Source organism: Mus pahari, chromosome 9 (genome assembly GCF_900095145.1).
Source record: "Mus pahari chromosome 9, PAHARI_EIJ_v1.1, whole genome shotgun sequence".
NCBI lineage: Eukaryota > Metazoa > Chordata > Mammalia > Rodentia > Muridae > Mus > Mus pahari.
In genome coordinates this window covers 82151435-82168066 of record NC_034598.1, presented here as the reverse complement: position 1 = coordinate 82168066, position 16632 = coordinate 82151435, and the positions used below count along the sequence as shown (strand labels likewise).

The 16632-nt window shown below is 42.0% G+C and overlaps 1 protein-coding gene across 1 annotated transcript in view; it reads right to left on the bottom strand.

Moving 5' to 3' along the window:
* Nucleotides 1-16632, bottom strand: part of Cfap54 (cilia and flagella associated protein 54) — a 287635-nt gene that overhangs the window by 61150 nt on the left and 209853 nt on the right. The window lies entirely within an intron of this gene.

Genomic DNA, 16632 nt, shown 5'->3' with positions numbered 1-16632 from the left:
TGTTATCCCAGTTGTTTCCTGCTAGCCCTTCCAGGTTTGCATTCCTCTGTTTTTGTGTACCTACTTCCCTGTTTTCTTCTGTATAAATAGTCTGATGCTCAATTTGACAATTTGCATTCAGATACCACATTTTCTTGTGTCCGTGTCGGTTTGTCACCCCTCATTCGCAGAATCCTCGCTCACCTGCAACCAGAGACCCGTTCCCCGCAGATCAGGGACCCCAGAAAAGTCCGTCTGCGGCAGTGAATGCCTTACATGCATGGAAGCCAGAAAAGAGTATTGAATTCCCTGTACACACATACACACACACAATCTTTTTATTGACTCCAATCAGTGTTAGCTTTTTGTATACACAGGTATTTGGAATTGACAATTTAGGATTGGATAACCTATGGGCTGAGGGGCTTGTCTCTACAGAAAACTAATTCTTCCCCCACTCAGCAACCACTGATTGCTTGGAGCTCTTCATATAGGGAGGGGACCTTTGTGAATGTTTCTTCCATCTACATTGGTGTGTTAACTGGCATGGTCATTTTACAGGTATTGTTTAAACAGCCCTTAAGATGAGATTTCAAAGATTTCCTTTGTGTCTAAGAAATCCTGTCTTGCAGCCAGCATCAAACCTTTTCCTTCCCTCTTTCACCATGTTACCTGAGCCTTAGTTAGCTACCTTTTGGCCAGTTGTAGATTTCTGTATATCTTTTTTCCACTGCAAAAAGGAGTCTTTGAGGATGGGTTTGACTTACACTTTTCTGTGGGTATAGCATATTTAGAATACACCTGGAAGCTGTATTGAATTAGGAAACTTTAGATTTTTCTTTGGGGTCTATGACCTCCCCTCCAGCCACAAGTTCTTTCTTGGGTTTACAGCTTCCTTCTATAGAACAGGTCTTAAGTTCAATTAAACAACTGTTCGTTACTATGAAGATATAAGTGCCACTATTACATCATTAGTGATATTCTGACAGGCAAATTGTTGTGGTCCGTGGGCTTTTATAGCTGGGTGGCACTGCTGATAACCTTTTTCCTTTGGCAGTTTGCAAAGCATCTTCCAATACTGTGGGATCTAATCTTCACAGAGAGCCTTTCAGGTCAACGCCAGGATATTAAGCAACAGAACCCTCTCTTCAAGTTTGGGAGGCAATAGCAATAGCCTATGTTTTGGAGGTGTACCTTGGACCCCTCCCTGACTACCGATTCAAAGGAAGGCATTTTTTTTTCTTTTTGTCTTTTCCTCTTTCCTAGAACTGGGGTTCTCTATAGATATACTACAGCTTCTTTATGGTACAACTTCCTTTAAGATACGTATGTATGCATGTATGCATGTATGTATGTATGTGTATATGTGTATATATTACAAATTTGTGAATTAGACAGATGCACACACACATACACACCATACTTTTAAATAAGCTTATAAAATAATGTTTTCCTATTGCCTTTTCAAACATATTTAGTGTCACTTATCTCCTTTGGACTCTTGCTCTGTTACTCTCCATCCCCAACTCTAGTGAACTCCCCCAACCCATTTTTCCTCTTCCTCATTTTATTGCACCCATGTTCCACTATTCCCCTTTCTGGAGCTCATTCCCTGGGCCTTCCCCATTGTTCCTTTCTGCTTTCCTGGCTTCTGCAGTTACCCTTAATTATATACGTTGTCTTCCTGGCTCTGGGTTACCTCACTCATATATCAGTTTCCAGTTCTACCTATTTACCTGCAGGCTTCATCTTTCTATACGGATGATTAAAATTCCATTGTGTCTATATCCATTTTCCATTCCCTAGCGATTTTGAATAGAGTGGCAGTCAAAGTGTCCAAGCGAATATCCCTGCAGGAAGGTATCTGGGGATGTGCCTGGCTCATTTGGAAGATAGACTTTCTGCTTTTAAATAATTCTCTACACTGATCTGTGACTGCAGCATGCTGCCCTTCTCCAGGGAGTTAGGGTGACCCACTCTCCCACATCCTAGCCACCATTTGTTGCCAGTTACTTTCTTGACCTTACCAGTCTCTCTGGGATTAGATGAAATCTCAAAGAAGTTTTAATGTATATTTTCTTGATTGCTAAGGACATAAGGACATAGAATACATTTGTAGGTAAGAAACGACATCTTGCGTACAGCAACTCTGCTAGATGCACCTTCCTGTCCCTAGCTTGGAGGCCTACATGTGAGAATCGTCCATGGCTAATGGTAAGTCATTAATATTATTTCTTTTCTGCATATTATCATGCCACATATAATATCCAGGACAATTTTGAAGTCATGATAAGCATTTCACTTCTGCTTATAAAGGCAAGAGTTTAGCATTCAAACATATAACATAAGTGCTAAGAGGGGCTTTCCCACTCTGAACTCTACTATTTTATTTTATGTCCAATTGTGTGTGTGTGTGTGTGTGTGTGTGTCTGTCTGTCTGTCTGTCTGTCTGTCTGTGTACATGGGAATAGATGCCTATGGCCAGAATAGGGTGTCAGATGCCCTGGAACTAGAGTTACAGGTGGCTGTGAGTGGCCCAATGTGGGCACATAGATTGGAATTCAGGTCCCCTATAGCAGCAGTGCACATTCTTAATTCCTGAGCCATGTCTCCAGCCCCTTAGAATTTGTTTAAATGAAAGAAATTTCCTTTAATTCAGTTTTGGAGTCATGGATGATTGTTTAATTTTACTGAAATTTTTTGTGTGCCTGTTTGAGATGATGATTATTTTTATCTACTAATGTAGTGAATGGTTTTAATAGATCTCCTAAGTTTGAAGTGCATTGCATTCATGAAAGTAATCCAATTTGACAACATGTTATCTTTCAACAGGCTGCTTATTTTCACTACTCATGCATGTATATGATCAAAAATAACACTTCCTTTCCCCAGAGGCAAGTATTCTCAACCATTTGTACTTTACTTCTTTTAGTGGTTAGTTCCAGCTCTTAAAATAATTTTCTTATAGTACTTTCCATAAATTGTCAGTTTCAAGAATGAATTGATTAGGGGTTGGCAAGATGGCTCAGCAGGTTAGAGCACTGACTGCTCTTCCAAAGTTCCTGAGTTCAAATCCTAGCAACCACATAGTGGCTCACAACCACCCATAATGAGATCTGATGCGCTCTCTTTGTGTGTCTGAAGACAGCTACAGTGTACTTATGTGCAATAATAAATAAATCTTTGGACCAGAGCAAGCAGGGACTAAACAAGTGGTGTTGACTGAAGTGAGAGGGGCTGACCGGAATGAACAGGGTTGACTGGAACGAGCAGTGGTCCTAAAATTCAATTCCCAAGAACCACATGAAGGCTCACAACCATCTGTACAGCTACAGTGTACTCATATACATAAAATAAATAAATAAATTAAAAAAAAGAATGGATTAGCTTTCTATGACATTAATTCAGAGGCCACTCTTCTATCCTTCAAAACTGTAAAAGGTACATAGCCACATCTGGTCCCCCTATTCCTGGTCCTCCTATGTCCAGTCCTCTTATGTCTGACCCTCCTATGTCTGGTCCTCCTATGCCTGGACCCCTTATGCTACCGTATACCCCTGATGTTCTAAAACCCTCTAATATTAAATATGGATGATACATTTGGATATCTTATTTCATAACCTAACAGCACCTGACCCTTTGCCCCCTTCCAAAATTTCTGTTGTCAAACTGAACAACTATTACATTCTTGTCTGTATTCATAACCTTTGTTCATTTTACCTCTAAGATGAAAATCAATAAAGAATACTTGCTGAATGCTATGGCACACCGACGACTCCTGCACCTGGAGGTGGAGGCAGAAGTGTCAAGAATCCACAGTCATCCTTAGACGTATAATACCCCATCTCAGAAGAAAAGGGAGGAAGAGTAGGAGGAAGGAGGAGGAAGGAGGAGGAAGAGGAGGAGGAGGAAGAGGAAGAGGAGGAGGGGAGGAAGAGGAGGAGGAGGAGGGGAGGAGGAGGAGGAGGAGGAGGAGAATTAGGAATACTCCATTCAATAAGGCCAGATTTCTGCCATGAAGGTTTAATGTCACAATCCCACAGTCCATAAAGAATAAAGCATTTAGTATGAAGATCAAATGGATTACTTTAACTCGTAACAGCCACCAAATCATGCTATCACTTCATTGGACCATGAATCTTTTCTCTCTGAATATTTCTTCCTTAGTGAGAGAAATGACATTTTCATTTCACCATATCCTTTTGGGAAGGAAGGGCTGAGAGAGGGTTTCTCTGTGTACTCCTGATCCATACTAGAACTCACTCTGTAGACCACCTGTCTGTGTTTCCCTAGTCGCTGGGACTAAAGGCATGTGCCACCACCTCCACCATATTCTTAGTGTCTCCTAACTTCCTGATTATTCTCTCTGCTGCCTGGCATCCACTCATGTTTCCCAGCAGTGTTCTAAAGATTGTGCTACTCTACACAGGTGCATTGTGGGTGGTCACAGAGTGAGCAACCCTGCGAAGCCCTCCCTCCCTCCCTTCATTGCAATCTTGCATGGTAGGATGCATTGTCAAGAAACATCCTGAAAATAGTTGACCACTGTAAGCCATTTGAGTCCTTACAGGACCCTGAAACTTAACTTATGCCTTAGTGAAGTACAGGCTTATTTCTCCTTAGTCCCTCCAAGGCTCTGGCGTCCTCCCATCTGCTGTTGCTGGAATGGAGTTACCACCTCATGTTGTGGTGACCCCCGACCATAACATTATCTTTGTCGAACTGGCCAGAGACATAGTCTGTATATCAAACCTACACATTCACAAAGCTTTGCCCCCAATGACTTTACCCAGTGCTCATTCTGAGGTCTAAGGATGAGGTCAAAGGGTTAAAGATCAGCAAGTCCTGTTGGCAGTTATTGCTCCTGGATGAACACTCACTCCACCCCACCACAACATTGTAAAAAACAGTCAAATAAACCTGCTTAAAATGGAACTAAAACCACAGAGAATCCCTTTCTACCCCCTCAGCAGAATTACATCCTTAAACGACAAATGGCTTCTATTTGCTGATACAGTTCGTCTGAGGGTTTGCTTGTGTTTGCCTAATGATATCAACACCAAAAACCCCCAACAAGGTTTCCCTTAGTGCCAGTGTTATCAGGAAAGCAAAGTGCTCAGAGCACTGAAGAATTCTGTTTTCAACCTAACCATTTCAGATGGAGTATGCCGCCATTTACAAAGAGGGTGCCAGGAAGTGTGGGGGGGTGCTTTGCCATAATGGGAAGCCAGGAAGTGGGGGGGACATCACACTGCCAAGCTTTCATTGGGTACTTCATGTGAAACAAATAAATTAATTAAAATGCCATGTTCGTTTAAGTCCTTCTGGCTTGACGAAGCTGTAAAAGTCATTAAAGCTATTAACTCTACACAACTTTTTCTTTTTCATATTCTATATAACAAAACATGAAGAGCATGCAAGGCCTCTCTACTGTGTGTGTGTGTGTGTGTGTGTGTGTGTGTGTGCACAAGGGCTCTTCCAGAGCTGCAGCTTGAATGTGCTTTACCCCCTCTCATGAAACATCATTTAACTTGAAATAACAACTGACATGTTATAAGATGATTTGGAGCATAGGTAGGTGGAAAAACATCTGAAAAATGAAAGAACTCCTCTGGACTTCAAGGGAAGCATCTGACAGAACTTGGTGTCACTAGTAAATAAATATTCAAGCCCTCAAGTAGAAATTCTGAATTTTGGAAAGTTTCTACCACTAAGAATTTTCCAGGACTTAGATTGTTTTTCTGAAAGGCATGGTGGTGGTGTTTTAAGTTTACAGTGTTTGCTGTTAGCCAAGGAAATAGACCAGCATTCAGATGTTTTCATTCCTCCAGAAACCAAGATTTTCCAAATGCTTAAGCTGTCACGGGGACCCCACACTAGTCTTAGCACCTTGACCCTTCTATCTGTTAAAAGAATTCAGAGACACACAGAGTACAACATAGGAGACAGCTGGAGTGTTCTACAAAGTAAAGTTGATCCCTCTCAAAGGGCAGGTAGGCAATAGCCACTGACCACTGCACAGGAGAGAGGGTGGTAGTCAGAGGGGCCACTGCTGTGTTGGCTTTCATTCTCAGGTATGCTTTAGAGTATTTCTTAACATCCCTAAACTGGATGGATTTCCTGGGGGCAGTTTTCCTGTTCAGGTGATTAACTGGCCTACCAATCAAGTAACAGAGCCAAGTAAATCGCTCTTGTCAGGGTATGGGCATCAATTAGACTAGTGTTTCACTATGGCTTCCTACTGTCTGGGGAGTATACCTTATACTTTACTAACCCTTTCCTAGTGGTGTCTAACTCTCCTCACCCTTTATTGGGCAGAAGCCTATTAACAAAGACTGGGGCTCAAACTAATGCCAATCCCCTATTAAATACCATAGTAATGGCACGTCTTTTTAACCCAGATCAAGTATTTGTTAACTGGGTCTCTAGGAATTAGATATCCTCTTCAACCCTCATGGAGACCCCAAGCCTCTAAAGGATGGAACATGCCAATTAGACCCTAAATTTGCCTGTTAAAATGCTTGGTCAGGAGACTCACCTTCCCTAGGAGACAGTTCCCAGAAGCTCTCTTGAGGGTATACAGAGGTCCTCACTGGCCCTGGCTCAAGCATGGTAGTAGCATCCTTTATGGTACCGTTTTCTAAATTCAGATCTGTTCCCAGGCAACAGAGCCCAGGCTTTAAGCCAATTTGCTTTCTCGATTCAATAGATTCCAACAGTACAATCATTCCACAGGCATGATTCCAGGGGCTGCAGAGATGGCTAAGTGGTTAAGAGCACTGGCTTCTCTTCCAGAGGGCCTCGGTTGGATTCCCAGCACCCACACGGGGGCTCACAACTGCCTTTAACTCTAGTTCCAGGGAACCCGATAACCACAGACAAACAGACATGCAGGCAAAACACCAGTCTTTAAGATAAGAATTAATGAATTATTCAAGACATGGTTCCAAAGACAGTCAAAGTCACCAGAAAAAGAATAGAAGTCTCTTTTCCTAGTGGGAGAGCAGGTACTAATTGAAACCTACAGGGAGGACCCTCAGGGCCAACAGTTAACTCCTCTGTGAAAGGCTCCTTGCCTATGCTTCTATCTTCTACAGGCATCAAATTCCTGGGACTTGATAACTATATCCATCACTCCCTAGTTAAACGTTAGTAAGAGAACCCTCCAAGAAGTCACCTCCCACCATGTGGTGAAGACTGAAGTCCACCCAAATGGACCTGTCAACCACCTGAACAGAACATCTCCTTATGAATGCTATCTGTGCTAGAAGCTTAAGAAATAGATAAATCCTACCTACAACTGTCGCCTGATCCATTGTCCCTGCACTACCTGCTGTCCACTCATCTCTTGGAGGGTCGTTTATCTTGTAAACTCTACCCACCTTCCTCACTATGTGCTATGTCTTCTCTCAATTTCTTCAACAGAGAACGCAAGGACAATTGAGCCCATGGAAGGCCAAGGAGAGATATCTCTGAGATACTGTCTAGTGTTAGAAATCCTGCCTGAGGCAGAGGTTCAGGTAGATGGCAAGGTGGGCTGACATACCTTAATGCATTATAACAGAGAAAGAAAACTTTAATGATGTGGGTGTCAGAGAACACCCCAGAGTTAATTCCCCACCCACCAAAACCTCACTTCACTAGCAATGCTTAGGATGCTAGGAAGAATATTGTTTGAAGAGGCCCTTTAAATATGCAACATTTTCTAACTACATATCTGTGTAAGGCTGGATTTTCTTTGCTTACTTCAATGAAAACATTACATTTCTGCAGATTTGCTTTAGAAGAAGGTTAGGGAGTTCAACTCATTTTTAGAAAACCAGATATTAAATATATTTGCAATATGTTATCTCTTCTAACTTATGGTAGGTTTATTAATAATCTTTTTAAATGAATAAACTTTAACTTCCAGTTTTAATTTCTAACATAGCTTTATTACTTCCATAGCAATAGATCTAATTTTTTTAACCTCTATAAAGATAAGTTTGAGGAAATTATATCTTTCTAGACAGTTATAAATTTTATAGAGCTTTTCAAATTTATTTTCCTGGACTGGAATAAAAATAAACCTGTAAGAATTTAATTTTTCACTGTCAATGGTAACTTTCCTATTAGTATTTATCACTTATGAGAAGTATTTTTATAGTTGCTTTTCCTAAAATTTTAATTTGACTAATAGTAAGGTCTCACTTTTGCCTTAGATTATTTATTTTTATTTATTTATTTTTACATCCCAACCATGGTTCCCCTCACCTTCTCTCCTCCTATTCTTCCTCCTCACTCTCCTCTCCCATCCACTCCTCTTCTGTTTTTCTTCAGAGAAGGGCTGCCAGTCTGCCATGGATATCAACCAGCCCTGGTATATCAAGTTGCAGTAAGACTAGGTACCCCCTTCTCTCCTATTAAGGCTGGACAAGGCAACCCAGTAAGAGGAAAAGGGTTCCAAAAGCAGGCAACAGAGTCAGAGACAGCCCCTGTTCCCACAGTTAGGAGTCCCATAGGAAGGCCCAGCTGTACAACTGTAGCATAAGTGCAGAGGGTCTGGGTCAGACTCATTTGGGCTCCCTGGTTGCCAGGTCAGTTCCTGTGAGCCCATGTAAGAGCCCAGGTTAGTCAATTCTGTGGGGGCTTTTGTGGTGTCCTTGATTCTTCTGGCTCCTACAATCCTCCCTCCCCTCTTCTACAGGATTCCCCGAGTTCCACCTAAGGTTTGGCTGTGGTCTCTGCATCTGTTCCCATCAGGTGCTAGGTAAAGCCTCTCTGATGACAACTGGGCTAGGTATCAATCTATTACAGCGACATATCATTAGGAATCAGTTCACTGACTTGTTTTTGTTTTTTGTTTTGGGGGCGTTATTTTTGTTTGTTTGCTTGCTTGCTTACTTGTTTTGTTATTTTTGGTTTTTGTTTTGTTGTTTTTGTTTTGTTTTGCAGCTGTTTTTTGATTCTAGCCTAGGTCTTTGGACTAGCCAGCCTCTGGGCCTCCAGGCAGTGTCCGGGAGGGCACACACTGAATATATATTATACTGTTAAATGCTTTTATGAAATCCAACATAATTCGTATACTAAAACACAGATTATGTAAAAAGGAAGTCTCAAATTCATGCCCCACCTCATAGGCACATTCAAATTAAAATCATTTAGAAAGGTTACATGCTGTTTAGCTGATTGTCCAGTTGATAAAAGCTCAGGTCATCTGGAAGGAGGGAACCTCCATTGAGACTAAGGTGCCTCCATCAGTCTGTAAGGCATTGTCTTTATTAATAATTGATGTGGGAGGGCCCAGCCAACTGGGAGTGGTACCACCCCTGGGCAGGTGATCTAGGGTAATATAAAAAGGTGGGTGGAGAAGCCCTAGGGAGTAAGTCAGGAAGCACATCCATTCAAAGTTGGCCTCAGCTCCCACCTCGAGCCCAGCCTCGAGCTCCTGTATTGCCTTCTCTCAGTGATAGAGTGTGATCAGTATATGTAAGCCAAATACAGCGTTTGGTCATGGTGGTTATCACATCAATAAAAAACAAACTAAAATGAGTTTAAAAATAAGAGATAATCAGATGCATAATAGGAAAATGCAAAACAAAAGAAAGCAGTATTTATGATCTTAGCTTCTAGACAAAGTAAAATCCAATGTAAGTATAAAATGCTAAAGTAGTACAGAAGAAGGACCTTAGCAGTATGACTGGGGATAATGTATTTGCAAATAGCATCAGGATAAAGTGATGCTCCTGTACCACATGACTTCTGCACGTTTAAAGCAAATAGAAACATCCCTGTTATAAGAGAACAATGGTTAAGTTCATGACTAGCAGCACAGCATCTACAATATGAAGACAAAGCCTAAAATTGTTAGAGGAACAACAGGAGCACCTTGGCTGTAGGAGATATTTACCTCATCGGGAGGGTGCTATTGCTGCTGGGACCAAAGCTGCTCCATGCTTTTGTGTAACTGAAGAGTAAAGACTAGGATTCATATGCTCAAGTGGTTAAAGAAACAAAAGGGACGCATGAAAACTAAAGTGTTTTCAGTGGGCCACAACATACATCTGCCACAGTAGCTGCAACCAGAAACAAAAGCCAGAGATGCTTACCACTCAGCTATGTACAGAAGACACAGTGACTGACTCTGACCTTTCTTCTGTAGATGATCGTGTGACAGAAACCATGGAATAATAAAGACAGTGACACTAACCTATAGAAATAAAAGGGGGTTGAAGGTGTGGCTCAGTTGCTGGGTTGTTTAGCTGGAATGTGAGTGGCCCTGGTTTCTGTCCCCCAAACTACAGAAAACCTAGGCACAGTGGCTCACAACTCTAATCCTTGCTCTTGGGGGTGTGTGTGGGGGGAGGTCAGAAGTTCAAGATCACTGTTGGCTACATAGTGAATGTTAAACCTCAGCTACATGGAACCCTGCCAGAAGGAAGGAGGGAGGGAATGAATGAGAGAAATTACAACAGTCAGTAAAATATTTGAACACAGTGTTAAAATGTTCACATCAGAAAGGATTGGGGTCAAGAAGTAGAAAGGATCTATAATGTTCCTTGTAAAATAATTAGGATACACCTGCATTATTTTGAAGTTAATATCTAAATGTAATCCAACTCCAACAAAAATATAAGATTTTTAAAAATTTATACAACATGTTTCTGGAGGTATTTTATGCCATAAAAGACAATTTTTAAAACAGAGTAAGAGTCGGAGGCTCACTCTAACACCTATTAAATGTTATGACTACAGTGTTACAACTGAAGCCAGAATAGGGGAAGTAAGAGGAGGAGAATGAGAAGTTCAGAGGCAGGGTCCATTTCTGGTAAAGCTACATGAGGTCACATGACTCACTTTGCTTGAGCCAACTAGAATTCACAAGCCACTGGCAGAATCTGAAGTTGGGAGGGCGGGCCCTTTTACAAATCTAGACATCATCTATCATCCAAGAAAGTAGTAATATTTTTCTGCTTTATAGAAATTATTTTTTTTCATGTGACAGAAGTCCTATTTGGGGAAAAACGGTTAAATAACGGATAAATTTTTTCCTTTATCTTATAAAATACTTTATTATTACATTTTTTTTAGGTCTCTGAGGTTTGAGGTGGTGTGTTATGCAGCAATATCTTACCAGAACAGTAAACAGCAGATGTTGCCTCTCGCATAAGCATTCTGCTTCTTTCTTTCTTTCTTTTTAAATTTAAATTAAAAGGGGGTTTGGAGAATTTCATGCATGGGTAGTGATAAATTATTTTTACAAACATTATACGTACTCTTAGAGAAAAACAACATCAATGAATTTGTGCCTATGCCAGACTGGCTTATATGACAATGTCTCATCTCCAAGTGTGCTTAGCTAGTCTCTGAATATGACTTCTTATGCTGAGGAAATTATGATGATAAATATGTTTTCAGAATTTCAGAGCTGTAGAAAGTGATGGCAGAGAAAAGATTAAAGGCCTCTCTGGCAGGTATGAACTCCAACAGAGCTGGTGTGTGTCCCACATGTAAGCCACAGCAGAGATAGCCAATGTTGCAGACAAACTCCCAATTCTACAGCTTTCTCTATAAAATAAAGTGGCTCTCTTGGTGGTCTATTCACTTCTAGATATTTAGCTTCTCATTTGTTTCTTCAGCTTCCTGCTCCCATCAGCGTCATTATAAACCCCAACAAAGTTTCACCTGTTTGAATGAGCCAGGAGTCCTGACTGCCGCACTAAAACCAATGGTTAATAGGTGTGTAGTACCTTTGGTGGCAACACAGGAAGCATGGGACAGAAGATGACCCATGACACCCTCTCATCTCAATGCTCAGAACCTGCCAATACATGAAGGTATGTGGCAAAGGAGAACTATGTTTGTCAGATCAAACCAAGGCTCTCTCCAACTGCTCTAGAGACAGGAAGACTACCCTGGGTTATGTAGATGGTCCAATGTCACCATAGGCTCCTGGCAAATGGAAACACAAGGCAGAAGAATGAGGAATGACGTGAGGGTGGTTTAGAGATGTTGGCTTGAAAGATGGAAGGACACAAATGCCAAGGAATGGCCTCTAGCAGAGACACTCCCTTGGGGCTCCTGAGGTTAGTGGTCCCCCGGACATGAACCAGGGGATGGATGTTAACTTAGCATATCTTACTTCCAGCACTCATAATAAAATCTTGTTCTGCAAAGCCTGAGTTAGGGAAGGAACAGAGGCTGATGCATGGTCAGCAAGCTTCCACCCATGTCCTCGAGTGTTTCTCTATTGAGAAAAAAATTATTATCAAAACATTTAGTTAAATGAAAAGGTTCTCTACATATATGACTAAAGCTGTGGTCCTCAATGTCACAAAGAGAAGTTAAGACCAGATAAATTTTATTTGTTGTACAAAATCTTTTTTCTAACTAAAAGGTGACATTTTCCCCCTCCTTATGATTCACATGTTAGAAATGGTTGAGATGGAGTCTGTTCTAAAACTGCCTTCAGGAGGACTAGGGAGGAGAGGGGAAGACCCCTCTGGTGGTCAGAACATTCCTTAGCAACTGTTGCCATGGGCCCCAGCCAGAGCTCTCAGTCTTCCTCAGCTTCTCAAACAGTTCCCCCTGAGTTCCCCGAGCCAGTTACTTGGTGTGAGCTCCAACTTATAACCAGAGTAATTTCCGGTTCCTTTCAGGTGGGTCTAGGCCCCAACTCCAGGTCTAGCCTACCATGAACTCCAACTCCCCGATGTTGGCTGTTTTCCTTCCCCTCTGAGGCTCTTCCACCCACATCCAGGAGCTGGCAGCAAACCCTGCTCCAGTGAGAGCCTCGAGTATTAAAAAACAAAAAACAAAACAAAACCAAACCTCCATTTTTGAAAACAAGTCTGTGTTCTGCTGTTGAGCTCAGCCATGGACTAAGACAAACTCTGTTCACTTTGCAGAATTGCTCTGTGCTTGACTTTAGAAATGGCCAGAGGAGCTTTCAAACCCCTTAAGTCCCTCCAAACAGACAGATTCTAAAACTATGTGCCAGTTCTGCCTTATATCCTATGGAGTGTCTTCTCATGTCTAACATGATACTTAACAATACTGCCTACAGAGCTGGATTGGTGAGGGACTGGACAAATATAGACAGATGGCTAAGTTTTACTTCTTCAGTGTCTTGCCTCGTTGGTAAAGATGTGCAGTATTGATGCACTCCCTGAGTTTTCCCTAGAGGTTAAATAACCTGTTGTTATCAGTTGGTAGTCCAGCCTTCTGGCTTCCTGCTGTTGTCAGCCCTTGGTTGTGGGGGCCCTACTAAGGACACTTGACAAATTTCTTCCAGTCTCTGACAGGCACATCCTCCATCAGGCTGGAAGATGAGCTGTGTCTCAGGAGGCAAAGCACATCCTATAGCATCCATGGTCTTCTCAGCTCTGCTCCATAGGTCTCTGTGGTTTTGATGGGAAGTTCATCAACATGGCCTGCGTTTGCAGCTTCCTGTACCTTATGTGTATTTAGCTGTGAGAGGCTGGAACCACTAATCCAAAGAGGAACTTTTAATTTAAAGTGTCTTATAGGATTTAATACTATCTTTATCCCCGCTGAATTAACACTAAGGCCACAAGAAATATCAAGGCTAGAAGACTGTGTCTATTTGAACACAGCTGCAATGTTGGCAGCTAATTCACGTCTTGACACTGAATCTAAACATAGTCCCACCTTGCCAGGGACATCATTTTGGGGTCTGCAAGACAATGTGCAGAATATTTGACAAATGGAACCAAGCAATCTGCCGGAATTTTTTAGTGTCTTATGAATACCTATAATTTCCCTCAGGTTCTGGCAAGGAACTCTGCAGTCCATCTTCCGCAGGTGGCTGTTTCTGTCATTACAATTCAGGTCTTGAATTGCTTTGTCAAGAACATTGGATTCTGCTTCCATCCTGTACTTATTTGCACCTGTCCTATAACTCACTATTCCCAGGAGAAAATAATGCTTCCAGCGACTCTCATGCCATCCTGATTGTCCCCAACTTTCCACAAGAAGAGATCCATTTAGCTTCTGGTTCATTCATCCTGATTCCAGTGATATGGCTTTCTAAAATATGGATTTGTATTTTTTTCAATGTGTATGCCTTTTCTAACTGCTGTGGCCAGAAGCTCATGGAAGAGAAGACCCACCTCCCTGCTGTGTTCATTCTATGACTCCTCTCTGATGGACACAGGCATCTGGCACTGGACTTGGGGTATAGCTCATTGTTGAAATACATACTTAGCAAGCTTAAGACTCTGGATTTCATCAATAGAACATCAAAGAGTGGGAAGGAAGGGAAAGAAGCAGAGAAATATCTGGTACTGCGCTGTGTACACAAAATGATGAATATTGCTCATCAACTCATGTGTGGATGAATACTAAAATTGTTTAAAGCTAGATTAGTGCGGTTTTTTTCTGGATGTTAATTTATGCTAATGAGTAGGAAATCAAACAAGTTTTATTTGTTGTTGTTGAGCAATTTTTCCCCTTTAGCAAGTCATTTTAATATGAACTTCATGGCCATCTGTGTATTTGTGGAAATCAGGTAGGAATTCAGAACTTCCTTCTAACCCAAATACTGAAGCAAGCAGTCATCAGCATGCATTAATTATTAGCCTGCCAGGAAAAGACTGGAGGGCAAGATTAATATTCTTTATGCAAGGTAAAATGAAAAACAGATCCGACTTTACAACCGAGCAATTTTATAGTTAAAATAATACAGAAATGTTAATGGTCTGGTGCAGGAACTGAAGACGCTGGAGCTAAGAAAGCTGTCCACATAGAAGAGAAAGCCAAATTCTAGCATTAAGCTAAGACAAAAATGCCTCACCTGGAGGGACTGACATCAATCAGTTTAGAGACTACCGTCCTCCATAGTGTGCCTATGGCTGATGTCATTAGTTGATCGTGGCAACAGCTTTTCCCGTCTTCCCATATAGATGCTCACAGTACTTAGGTAAACCAGTGGTCCTCAACCTTCCTAATGCTGTGACCCTTGAGTACAGTTTCCTATGTCATGGTGATCCCCCAGCCATAAAGTTATTCCATTATTATTTCATGAATCATAATGTAAATATCTGATATACAGGATATCCAATATGTACTCCTCCCCTCCCCTGAGTGGTCAAGACCCCATGGGTTAAGAACCACTGCTCTAGACACTGATTGGTAGTGTGAATTGCCATCTAACAACCATCCACAGGTCTCTCTCCCCTTGTACAGGCAGAGCACATGTCCCTGCCTCCCTCACACTGAACACTGCTATGAGCAATAGGATCAGTTGATGAAACAGGCCTTCAGCAAGCCTGTATGATCTGACCGCTGGCTCTTACTCCAGTATCTACTGTGAGCAGAGCATGCTGTGGGTAACTATGAGCTCTGCCATGGGGGCCCATAGCTGGTGGTCACAGAGCATTTGTCAGTCCCATCTGAGGCCCGAGGCAGAGCAACAGTGGAAGAGGGAAGATGTTGTTAGGTGTAAGTCAGGATGCTCAGTCTGTCTCAGACAAATCTTGTTATCCTTGACAAGCAAAGGACTAAAATAAAGTAGACACATTATGCAGAACTAATTTGGACCTGATAGAAGAGAGGTAGCCATGCTGGAAGCATGAGAAATGCAACCAGCTCCAGGTTTTTACACTCCAGAAACCTGGGCAAGGACAGAGGCATTGTCTCTAGTGAATTCATCTGGAAGACGCCAAGGAGAAGAGAGAGCCAAGATGGAGGTGTGGGTCATGACCCAGAAGCCAAAGGTAGCCAAAGCTTATCAGGCATGAAGGGATACAGGTTTAAGAATAAAGCCTTGGTATAAGAATGCTCTCTAATTATTTGACCTCCACCAAAGCTCTGTTACACGGGGAATAGTTCTGGCTACTGACTCATCTGGAAGGCAGTTGGAGGGACTGATGTGAGCCAGGAGACCATCAGTGAGGGGTGGCCCTTCAGCAGAGGAAGCTGATCCCCGGGGCTATAAGAGGGCACCACAGTCACCTAGCTGGATTAAGGGTGTGTGTGTGTGGATTCTCATCTCCTTTAGCTCAATGTTCAGCTCACACCAAAAGCCAAAAACCAAAACCAAACCAAACCAAACCAAAAAACCAGAGCGATGAGTCTTCCTGATCAGCAGCCCCTTGCTCTGAGGCACCCTTTCAGTGCTCAGTGCATGAGAAGCATTCAGTAAATATTTATGACAAGCAGATGTGCAAACACATGAATGAATGCTAAATACACTACTGCTGATCCCAGAGTCATATTATAGCTCACTAACAAGAGAGTCAATGATCGGGAAGTTAAAGTCATAAAAACAAATAAACAAGCCAACAAACAAAACCAGTACTTAACCTTAAACCTATCCACCTAGCATTCATCAGTTCACTTACTGGACTGAATGGCTGGCATGCACCAAGTGATGGGGTGCTCTATTGTGGATGAATGAAGACAGTGTGTCCTCCCTCCCCGCTGTCGGGAAACTGATGAATGGACAGCAAACTTAAGTACACACACTCGAACGTACACACAAATGTAAAAATGCTAATAAAACAAAAGAGACCGGGGAGAGGGTGAGTCAGTGAATGTTTCAGAGGGGAGGATCAAAGAAACTCAATCTAAAAAAACGTTCCCCAGAGGCACTATCTGACCTGTGAATATATCAAGATCAACAGTGTGAGGTCCTATCATCCCACAGAGCTC